We start from the raw sequence: 11,620 nt of genomic DNA, 5'->3' as shown, positions 1-11,620 counted from the left end.
GGATTGCTCTCTGATTGCTGAAAATAAGAAAAATTTAAGTGGGCCACAAACTTACCTTTTTGAAAGGTAGTGTGTTAGAATCTGCATTATAAACTATTAAGAGCAGCAGTTCACACTGTGATATATAGCTTCCTATATTGAGAATGTGCTATGCAAAAAAAATCATAAAACAAATGCTTTAGCATATGCATATAAATGCACTTTGTGACAGCAGCAGTTATTCATTGTTGACATTTTCTAATGCATTTTTACAGATATCGTAATATATACTTCATGTAGTTAGGAATGCACATTTTGTTACGTACACCTGATAACAATGCATCGTTGTGCAAAACAACATTTCTTTCTGTCATGGCTCTCCAACTAACTGTGCTCTTGACCATAAAACCTTTATCTGTAAAGACAGACGCTCATGCGGAGGCTTGGCGCGCCAGCGCGTTTACGGAACCGAGGTCTCCCGCTATTGTTTCCAGAGAGAGAAAAGGGGAGGAAGTTTGCGGTCCAGGAGCAGGCACCGGCCCTGCATTTCCAAAGTCAATATTTACAGCCTATCGTGGAGTTTAGATAGCAGTTAAGCAAACACCGATGGCGGCTTTAACACCTCTGAGTCAAGCACAATGGTGGGAGTGAATCGTAGAAATTCCTGGGCTCATAAAAATATGCTACAGATTATCACGGAGGCCCTAGGACGGCCAGGACGTTTTAGGATGGGAAACGGCTGGTACGTTTGCAGAGAAAGCTGACTGCGAGCGAGGCAGATTTAAGGAAATAGTTACATTAAATCGCAGACGTTTTTGCTATTATTCCTTTGTTTTGTAAACGAAATATATACATAACATTTTTGCTTGTTTGCTATAAATAGTTTGGCATCAGTTTCTGGCTCTTGGTTTTGTGTAAACTTTTTTAAATTACGTGAAATAGGCCTACGTGTTAGGGGGATTGGACCTCCCAGCCGTTTATTCCTAGCGGGTTAGATTTCGGTTTTGAAATATCTCGCCTATCAAAATGTAAACTTCCACAATAGTGGCCGTAGATCGCTATCCCTTAACATGGCTCCACGAAGAACGATAAATGATATTATCTGCAGCCTTGTGTTTTGCGAACTCTCGCTGCGAGAAGCCGATAAAGCGCTCAACGTTCGTCTAGCGTGAACTGTGTAATGTTCTGCCTGGTCCTGTGCGGGTGCTGGGGGTGTGAACGGCGAGTGGCTGCTTTTCAGCACCTCCTCACCCGTCCTGGAAGATTGCCATACTGGAGCAGATCCCACAGGTGAGGAGCTGAGGCTGTTGTGGGGGAAACAGCTGGGGGGGGGTTAATGTGTTTTCAGCTCTTTCCCATTCCCACGCTGGGCCCTCTCGAGGACCTGCCCCAACATGTTGACCGAAACCAGCCAGCTTGGTGGAGTGTGTTTTGAGCCCCAAGGGCATGGGGCAGGTTGGAACTGTGTCCTTCTGAGCGCCAATGGGAAATGGGCATTGGCCAAGTGCATACTAATTAGGGAAGGTCTCCCGTGCTCCCCTGGCCTGTTCTGGCCTGTAGAAAGCAGAAAGCAGGAGGACAGGATTGGTGCTGGCACAAACATTGGCCATCAACAACTTTGACTAGCACCACACCATGACCAATTCCTTCACATAGTAGAAAAACATTACATGCCTGGGTAGATTTCATATGACATTCAGGGTTGGATGCACTTGGTTGGAGTTTGAGTCTTGGGGTTCAGGAGTGTTTGTGAAGTGTGTGATCTGCTGCAGAATGCACACCACACAGTAAGGTAGACAGTGGAACATGAGGCTAGACTGCTGTTATTCAGTATGGTGTGGAGTGCCACTCGCCACAGAGACTAACAAACAAGGAGCCAGATGTACACAACTCTACCTGAACCTGTGAGAAACAATTATCAGTTAACAGTTACCTCACTACAGCAGCTATATGCTTTCAAAAAGCATCTGTGCTCTCAGCCAACCCAATTGCCATAAATTCACTACCAGCTGAATTACAGTTGGCTGGAGTATACGCATAGCCTACCGCATGACATGCGGTAAGTCACGGTTCTTTGGTAGAATTGGCATAATGAGCTTGTTAGGGACAGTGACATTCCTGGAGAGATCTGTAAGAGCTTAGAGTACATGGAGTCTCCCACGCTGGAGGCCTATCATTTGTCACACCTTAAACCTTCCTTGTCGTATGTCTGCGGTGACCACACAAGACTAAGTGTAAATGAGTATATTTATTACTATTATTAGTTTGCTAGGCCTGAAGCATAGAAACTGGTCTAGTAGGGATGCTCATTTTGATTTTTTTTCTGAGCGATAGCCGACGCTCGTTAACCGACCATTAACCGTTAACCGACAAAGTTAAAATGTACTATTTAGAATGGACGAGTGTCTGTGACCCATTAAAAAAATACCAATACAACAAATGTTTTATTTATTATTATTTTTTTTCATAAGAACGAGTTTATCTTTACGTGCTTTATGTACTTAACCGGCATAATAGCCTAGATCTCCTGCGTAGGAAAATATTTTATAACTTAAAATAAATAGCAAATAGTAGCCAGACTTTCTAATATATAAATAGTTTAACAAAACGAAAACACACATTGAATCCTCCAGCGCCGAGAACGCTGTAACGAAAACCACCTCCTCCTCCGCTGTCAGCTTATTCATGATCAAAAACAGCCATCAGGTTAACAAAACGGAAACTTGTAGTCGCATTTTTCAGACCTCAAAATAAAATAAACAGGCCACGCCTACCTCAGTTCTCAGCATAGCGGACAGCCTATCTACTGGGTTTTATTCAGAAATAGCAATATGTCGACATGCTGTGGGGTTAGTGTGGTGCGCAGTCTGTTAACTGTGAGACCCGCAGGGGAGAATACCCGCTCAGATGGTACTGATGTCCCAGGAATGCAGAGATAGCGCCTCGCTAGAGTGACCATCCTCGGAAAGCGCATCTGCTTATCTTATATTTTATAATATAATGTATAATATAATAATATGTTATAATATACTATATTATATTATAATTATATTATATTAAATATAGTATAATATAATATAAAATAATATAATATTTATAATAATTTATTTTAACTGTTTAACTGATAGTATTAATCGGTCAAAATTCTTATGGTCGGTTAACGGTTAAACGGTTAATTATTAACATCCCTAATGTCTAGATGTGTGCTATTCTTTACTTCGCAGATGTAAGTTTTACTGTGCCCATCCCCAGGTAAAGCACAGTTAAATTCTTCTCTTAAATTGTTCTCGTAACACAGAGCAGACCTAACCTAACTTTAGTATTTTTTTTTCAAAATCGAAAAGGTAAGACTAGTAAGTCTAGACCAGAGTAAATCTACTTAATTTACATCTCTGTATGGGATAGGAAGTAAGAGGAAGCATTTGACTGAGAAACATGCTGTCTGATTGGCCAGTTCAACTACTTCAACCTGGTTCTACATTGCTTCCCCAAGAAGTAAATACTGGTGCACTGGTGTGTGTTAGACTGTGGTAGACTAAAGCAACCCCAATACTGGTGCCCCAGTCTTTTTAGTTACTGCAGCACCCCAGTATTGATGCATTTGTTTGTGTTATTTATGCAGCACTGTAATACCAATACTAAAGTTGGAGCTACTGTATATTGTACTACTTCCGTGTTAATTCTCCAATAGTCAGTGGACAGATATGAGTGGCCCTATATGAAATTCCGGGACATAAGCACATCTGACTTTAATGTTTAATGTCTCTGAGCTTTTATGTAAACATAACAGCTCAGAGAGACCATGTTGGAGAGGGTGATTTGCTTTCTAGCTCCTGTGAAAGATGTTTCCATTTCCTAATGAACATGCTTATGGTTTTACTAAGACAGCAGTTTCAGGATTGATATCAGGTAAGGGAAACAGAACCAGTGAAAACACACTGAATATACACACAGCAGATGTAGAGCCATATGAAAGCCTTATGTAAGTATGATTGTTGTTTTTTTTTTTCAATCACCTGAGCTCATTTTCCTACACAGAGTAAGAGGTAATACCACCTGTAATCCTTGGGTGCATGAATTGATGTGGCTCAGGCAAGGTGCCATCAGCTCATAACATGTGTGGGCTGTGGGGACCCATGGTAAAACAGGCCTGCATCCATGTACTACTAAGTCTACTGTGGCAAACTGTCAGGTTCTGATCCACACACACAAATCCCTGCAAACGTTCACTAACTGAGGATAAGATCATCAGCACATCCTGGGAAAGGCAAATAAACACAATCCTCTTTAAGGCTGTAATCCTGCATAAACAAACACGATGTACCTTTACGTCTGGAAATAAACGTATTTATAATAATAGTCCCTTCTTCGTCAGTCATTATGTAGTGCTCACTTTGGCTTACCATACAACAAACAGTGCAAAGACTTATCCACCCCATGTTGTGTGCTGTGTGCTGTGTGCTGAGCCCTTGCACTGAACCTAACAATGGACCCATGATACTCATGTCTCTAATGATGGGTGCAGTGAGTGTTCACTCTTGAAGGAGTATCCAGGATAGTTGAGGAAATCGACACCTAGCAGGTGGTAGTCTGCTTTAAATCATCTATAGATCCCATGAGAATGAAGCCAGGGCTGTGCAAATCATGTCTTTTTCCATTTGGTTCAGAGAGCACCAACAATTGATTATATTGTCAGTGTTTGTCTTGAGCGGTGTGGCGCTTTATCATTATCTGTTATCACAGTCTCTGTGTTTACAGCAGAACTCTGGGAAGTTGAAATGAACAGATACACAGCAGACACACTGTTGGTGTGGTGGCTTGCAAGGTCCAGCACGTGAGACATTTTTTGTGGGAGAGAGGACGTCCCGTATCCCGTGAAGCTACAACTATCCCTTTCAAATGCCTCATTATTCCAGATGCTCTATTGTTCCAGTCATTGTCTGCATCAGTTTTCAGACCTGGCTCAGTGGTAGTAAATCTCCTTATTTGAACTCTGGCTACTTTTGCTTTATTTAGAAGTAGCATCGATAATTCAGAAGACTTTTTAATAGATGCATTTACCCAGGAGAGGCTCACAATTTTACATCTTGCCAGTTCTGTAATCCCTCTCTACGGCTGCATCTTTTCTGTAGCTGTTGAAGTAAAGTGCCCTGCTACACTGGCCACACAGGATCTGAATCGTTGGCCCGAGAGTGAAGTGTCCTAACCACTTCTACCCACTGCTGAACAAAGAGAAATAGACTATCAGGAAGCAGCAGTTAAAAAAAGGGGAAACTTGCTTGTGCAAGGCTTTCACAAGGAGTTCACTTCAGCATTCTTGTCTTGTAGAAGCGCTTAACATCTGGGAATAGTACTGAGTGTTTCTTGTGAAACTAGCATGAGGAACCATGTCATGTGATGTTTATGGATACACTTTCAGGATTAGCAATTTGTCTTGTGAATCTTTTTCTTTTTTAACATCAATTTAACCCCCACTCCCACCCCCAAATAAATGCAAGCAGAAATATATCAATTGTCTGGCTGACAAAAGGTCTTTATTTTTTTGTTGACTCACCTGGTTGTCAGAATCAACAAATTAGTTGCAAATGGTCTTTGTGTTATAAGTTATGAATTCCTGGCAGATGCAGGGAGAGCCTCTTTCAGCATGCACTGCAGCAGGTATGGACCTGTTCCGTCTTGACCTTCATACAGTGACAACTGGCAACCACCAAGTAGAGCTCTTGGTTTTGTGTGAAGGATTTCCATCTTTCTTGCAGCAAGGAAAGCTCTAAGTGCCACTTTTTCACACTGGAAAATGCTAACTTTCTGACTCAGATCTGTCTCATTAGACATAGACTTTACGATTGCACAACTGAACTTTTTTTGTTGGGACCAGTAGGCTTGAATGGTATTATTATCTGTGTAATGCCACTCTTTTAGTGACAAAGCCTTTTTCATATAATGCTCCACAACATTGGAATGCATTAGAATAGGATGGCTTAGGAGGTTGTGAAGCTGTGAATGGGTTAAAATCTTGACTGTACAGCAATCTGAGATATGCCACCTATAAACTACACATTACATGTAAAAGAATGTTTACTATTATTACTGTTAGTAGTAGTATCATCTAGTAAACTATGACACTATTTTTGATAGTTGTAAATGTAGCCTTAACAAAAAGGCCCATATCACAAATGTCAGCATATCTGCACTCACTTAATTTTGAAAAGCATTTTTTGGGGTTTTCAAGTTTTTACAGTTGGAAGTAGCCCCAGTATGGGGAAAATTCTGCTTCATTGATAAAAACCTGAATTAAAATATTTCCTTTATCAATAATGTGAAATATATGAAACATGTTGTTTGCTTTCTTTGACTGTTTCATTCTGAAAATGTAAAGAGAGAGAAAAAAGAGAGACAAGTTCTTTTTCTTACATTACAAAAATAAGAACAACCAACAAACATTCTTATGATAAGATGATTTTTTCCATGAAAAAAGAATGTGAAGAGAATCTGCAGCATGTGCACTTATGACATGTTGGTAATGTAAATACAACATGTCAGAACCCTTCATGCACTGCCCTGCTCCCTGCCTTTTAAACTGAGAGGTGTTTAAAGAAAACAAGCAGTATAGAGATTTGACTGGCAGCAAGGAAAGCAAGTATTTAGACTTAATTAAGACTGCACCTGTTTAAATACTGAGACGCACTCACCTATAGGAGATTGGGTGGATTCCCAGCTCATGACACAATAAGTAACCAAACACACTCCCCCTCCTTTTCACTCAACGTCATAAACAATGGACACTGATTGCGTGCCGTGATTCAGAGTTTCTATTAGAGGTTCATAACCTGGTGAGATGCACAGCACCTGGGTGTGCCCTCTCAGGTAGACTTCAATGCACTTGAGGGTTTCTGAACTGAGGGAAAGTTTACATGCAGATCTTTCCATTACTTTAATGTCTCTGTCTTGCTTGCCTTTTATTTGTCAAGGGAGGAGCCTGCGTACCATCAATCCAAGGGTATTTAAAGAAGATGGTAATTGCTGTCAGAGTATGAAACCCCCCTGGAAGAGGTGTTCCTTCAGTCAGAGGGAGGTTCTGTAAGAGCACCCACCAGCACAAACCAGAGGCAGAACTCAGACATTCTTGAAAATGCACTTCCACTACCCTTTGGTGCCCTCACCTGGTTCAAAAATGTACTTGCAATCATACAATATCTTCAGACAGCTGCAGTAAGCAGTCATGTTGCATTTTGGAATGATTATTCATGGGGACCACCCTGCAAACATGAGAAATAAACTGTAGAACGGTCCGTGGTCCACTCCTAAATCAGTGACTTTTTCCTGATTTTCTGCCAAAGCACATTACAGAGTGCATTGATATGTATCCCTTCTGTCAGTTCCAGAACCTTCTGCAGCAACTTGTTTTTAATTTCCTTCGCAGCCTAATGTGTTAATAACATGATACAGTGGCTCCATCGCTGCATGGTCAAGCGTGTCTTCTTTGACCTTTCTCCTACTGTTTCCTGTGTATGCAGCTGTCTCCTGTCACCTAATGTTCCTTGGAGCAAATGCTGCACTGGAATCAACTTTACCTGCAAAAGACGGTTTTACATGGCACAGACATGCTTCATGGTAGAAGAAAAGAAGGAAACACCTGCAGATAAAAAATAACATGTGGTCTTAGCCTAAGGTACATAGCCTCTTCAAATAAGTTTGTCATTGGTTTATCTCTGGACTCCTGGTCTGTTTTTTATCGGTTTGAACTCATTGTATGCCATCCATTGTGTTGCTGTACCCCTGAGCAGTGTGTTTCACCTCAGTAATTACAGATTTAAGAAAAACTATGGCCATTGTAAGTTTAACTGTATAAGGATGCATGTTGAGTAAATATGGATGTAAATCTGTAATGGCCCCTTTGTCTTGTTATATTTATTGAGCAACTATTCCGTTTACGTTAATCATCCAACTTTCCTCTGAAAGTGTTTATGCCTGCTGATGTTTATGTTACAAATTCTATATTTTAATTACTTTTGTTTTTCAATGTCACTTTTCAGTCATTTGATTTTCTGGAGTCAACAGTATTATGTTAGGACACTGTCTCACCTTCAACTTCTATAACTTTTATTTATAATGATTGGATTATTGAAGGATCATTAAATAATGGTGGGGACCTGAGGCAAGTTTAAACAGTTATTAGAATGTCAACTTTTACATCAAAGCAAGCTTTACAATCCTATCAACTTCCAAAAGTTCATTTTACTACATTTAGTTCAGATATTGCTCTTTACCATAGGAATACAGTAACTTAATCCTACCGAGACTTGAGACTTATTCTTTAATCAATATTTTGAGTTTGTGCAATTTGCCAAATCTAGGCGGGTCTACACTTTTTGCTGTTGTGAATTACGGGTTGAAATCAAGTGGGTGAGGGAAAAGGATGCATGGGGGTGGGGGTACAGTATATGAATAGGCTGTAACACGATTCTTTTTGGAATAGTCTTTGCAGCTAGTCCACTGATAACAGACATGCTGTGAAATGATTTACCGATTTTAGCCTGCATGGGTAACTAGGGCTGTGACGGTAATGATTTTTCTTCCCGCGGTAATAAAGCAACAAATTTTTCAGTAATTCAGCCAGGTAAATATCTGCGCTGGAATTACGGAAGGAAGTTCCGGTCAAACTTGATAATATGATTAATTTGCGTTAAAACATTAACGCGTTAAACTTTCCAGATTAATCGCAAACGAGCGTTAACGCCTTAACGTTGACAGCCCTAAAATGAATAAATAATTGCGATGTGATGCGGTAATGAGCTCAACGCCGCGGTATAGCGTCTCATGACCGCGGTATTGCGGTGATGCCGTTATCGTCACAGCCCTATGGGTAACATGGCAAATGTACTGAGATCTCTCCGGATGTCACACAATATTTTATGCTTTCTCCTCCTACAGCTTTTGCACAAGATGTTCCAAACTTCAAAATGTTACATTACTATATCCAATTTAAGGTGTTATGTGTTATAGTATTCCAGACAGTTTTTTCATCAATTATTTATTCATTAAAAATTTTCATTAATCTTTGAAAAACTATTTTTAAGCCATGTCTACACTACATGCAGCTTTTTTTAAGTTACAAACAATCCACACAATTCTGTTGCCTTCTCGAAGTTAGTAAGTTTTCCAGGTGTTTGGAATAATAAGTAGCTAAAGTTACTTTAGCATAGGCTACACAGTAATTATCAATACATTTATAATATTTCAATAATGCTACACAAAAGTAATGTTTTGTCTGAATTCACAAGCAAAATCACCAATTAGCTATATTGGCTACTTAGCTAGGTTGCTGAACTCAGAGTCTGGGAGTAACTATCAAGCTAATGTGGTGTAATGAATCTTTAATTTTGTGTTGTAATGTTGTACCTCTTATTAACTACCATTATCTAGCTGCATCAACAGTTAGGGATTTAGATAACTAACCAGCAAGTTAGTAAGTAAACTAGTTAGCTGAATAAAAATATATTTGTTAGCCAGTTAGATAGCTGCCTAGCAATGTATTTGCCTCAACATAAAATGGGTAGCTGTCTAACTAGTGGGGAGGCAGATGGCAAGCTGGTTAGCCTGCGGCCCTTTTTAACGAACAGATAAAACTTTGTAGTTGGCCGCAAATAGCCATGCAGATGTTTTACATCTGCATTGAACAGTAACTGTCATGAGCTAGCGTATAACGTGATGCTGTATTTAAATCGAAAATAAAAGGAACTGTATTTCAGAAAAGTTTTTGTTTGGTTGTGCTACATTAACATTATTAGCCTTTTAGCCTCTGGTTTGGTGTCCTTCCATACACAACAATGACGTGTCAGGTATATACAGTGGCCTCTATATTTTTTCATACACCTCATGAAATGAACCCCCGACTTTACGTCCTATAATAAATTAATTTTGATAATTTGATGTTCTCTCTGCTTAATTTTTTACGTTGTACTCAAACTTAACATACATTAATCAAGCAAATTCAGATTGTTCATAAATAATGGAATAATTTGTATGGACTGTTATGCATGAAAATGTGAACTTAAATACTAATTACTAATAAAGTTTAGGGTTTTTAAGTGATTGGAGGTAGAGCATAGATGGTATTGTGGAAGTAAGATTTCAGGGTTATTTCGGTTATTTCTTTAGCAAATCACAAAGACAACCAAACTCTCCGTGCTATATAATTAGCTACACCATAACTTGGTAGAGGCCATACCTGCCATCCTAATTTAAAAAAGCAGCCTTCTCGCTACATTAACCACTGTCTGCCTTTATTCCAGTTCACAATGACAGATGGTTAACCACATTAAACAATACAACAATGTAAGATAGATATCAGCATCAATGTTAGTAGCTAAAATACAAAATATTTCTTTGACGACATCTAGGTTAGGTAGATTTTTCTACAGGATTACCCAAAGTAGTATAGCTAAGGAGATAGATTTGCTTACCACAGAGTGCTGCCAGTCATCAATATATTGCTAGAACAGCTCACAAACTTACTCTTAGCTTGAAAGCTTCAGAAATAAAAGAATGTAGGAAAATAGATACCTAGCTATTAAAAACATGGAGAGGAGTTCTTTATGTAATGCTGCAGTAACTGTGCTCCCTTTAATGGAAATTCACAGCAATGGTAGGTTACGAGGCAGACGTGCTTTTTCAGCATTGTGCTGTGCCTTTGTTGCAACACATGAAAACATCAACAATAAATGTGGTGGTATTGTGTCACTTAAACCTTACAGCCTAATAATAAAACAACTTTACTTTATTTTTGTGGTTTCTATAGATTCTCAGTCTTGACATGGTCAGAGTCTTCACAGTGTTAATACCCAAAAATGACCAGACCAAAGCAAAGTTGCATCTTGTTACCATAGTGACTACCTGCTCAAAATGGCTAAATTATACTATGTAAGATTTAGTTTCATCATCCAGCCAACTGCCCACCCTAGCCTGCCCTTGTTGTCTGCATTCTCCCCTCTCACAGACATCAACACCTCGGAACTACTGATGTCTCATCACCCAACCACCTGTTCATCCCATTCACCACTGCACTCATGAACACTTCCCAGATTACCTTTTGTGTTCCCTCTGCCTTCAAGCAGACCCATGTCAGGGCAATGCTTAAGTAATCAGCTATGGGCCTCTCTGCTGTGCAGAACTACTGCCTGGTCTCCCCTCTCCCTTATCTCTCCAAAACCCTTGAGTGTATTGTTTTTATTCAGAATGACCTGCATAACCCCAACCAGTCTAGCTACGAGGTTGGCACTGTTCTAAAATGGCTCTTCGCTGCATTGCAGATGCACTTCACTCAACAAGAATGGCCTCACTGTCCTGACTGTTCTAGATCTTTCTGTGGCTTTTGACATAGTCAGCAATCATGTCTTTTTGTGTTAAGGACTTGATGGTAAATGACAGAGTGTAACTGTAATATGTAGAACATGGCCAAGTTCTGGGAATAAAAGTGAGGCTTGAACAGGTGCATTTTAGTCATTAAAGTATTCTCTATGAAAAAGAGCTTGTTGCGGAGGGTGACACAGTTTTTTCAGTTTGGAAAGTGTGCAAAGTAGAATCAAGTTTTTGAGAAGTAATGAAAAGGTGTGGATCTGGCCTGTGAATTGAGTAGGTCTGC

The sequence above is a fragment of the Megalops cyprinoides genome, chromosome 5, assembly GCF_013368585.1.
Source record: "Megalops cyprinoides isolate fMegCyp1 chromosome 5, fMegCyp1.pri, whole genome shotgun sequence".
Lineage (NCBI taxonomy): Eukaryota > Metazoa > Chordata > Actinopteri > Elopiformes > Megalopidae > Megalops > Megalops cyprinoides.
This window is presented reverse-complemented; position numbering follows the sequence as displayed.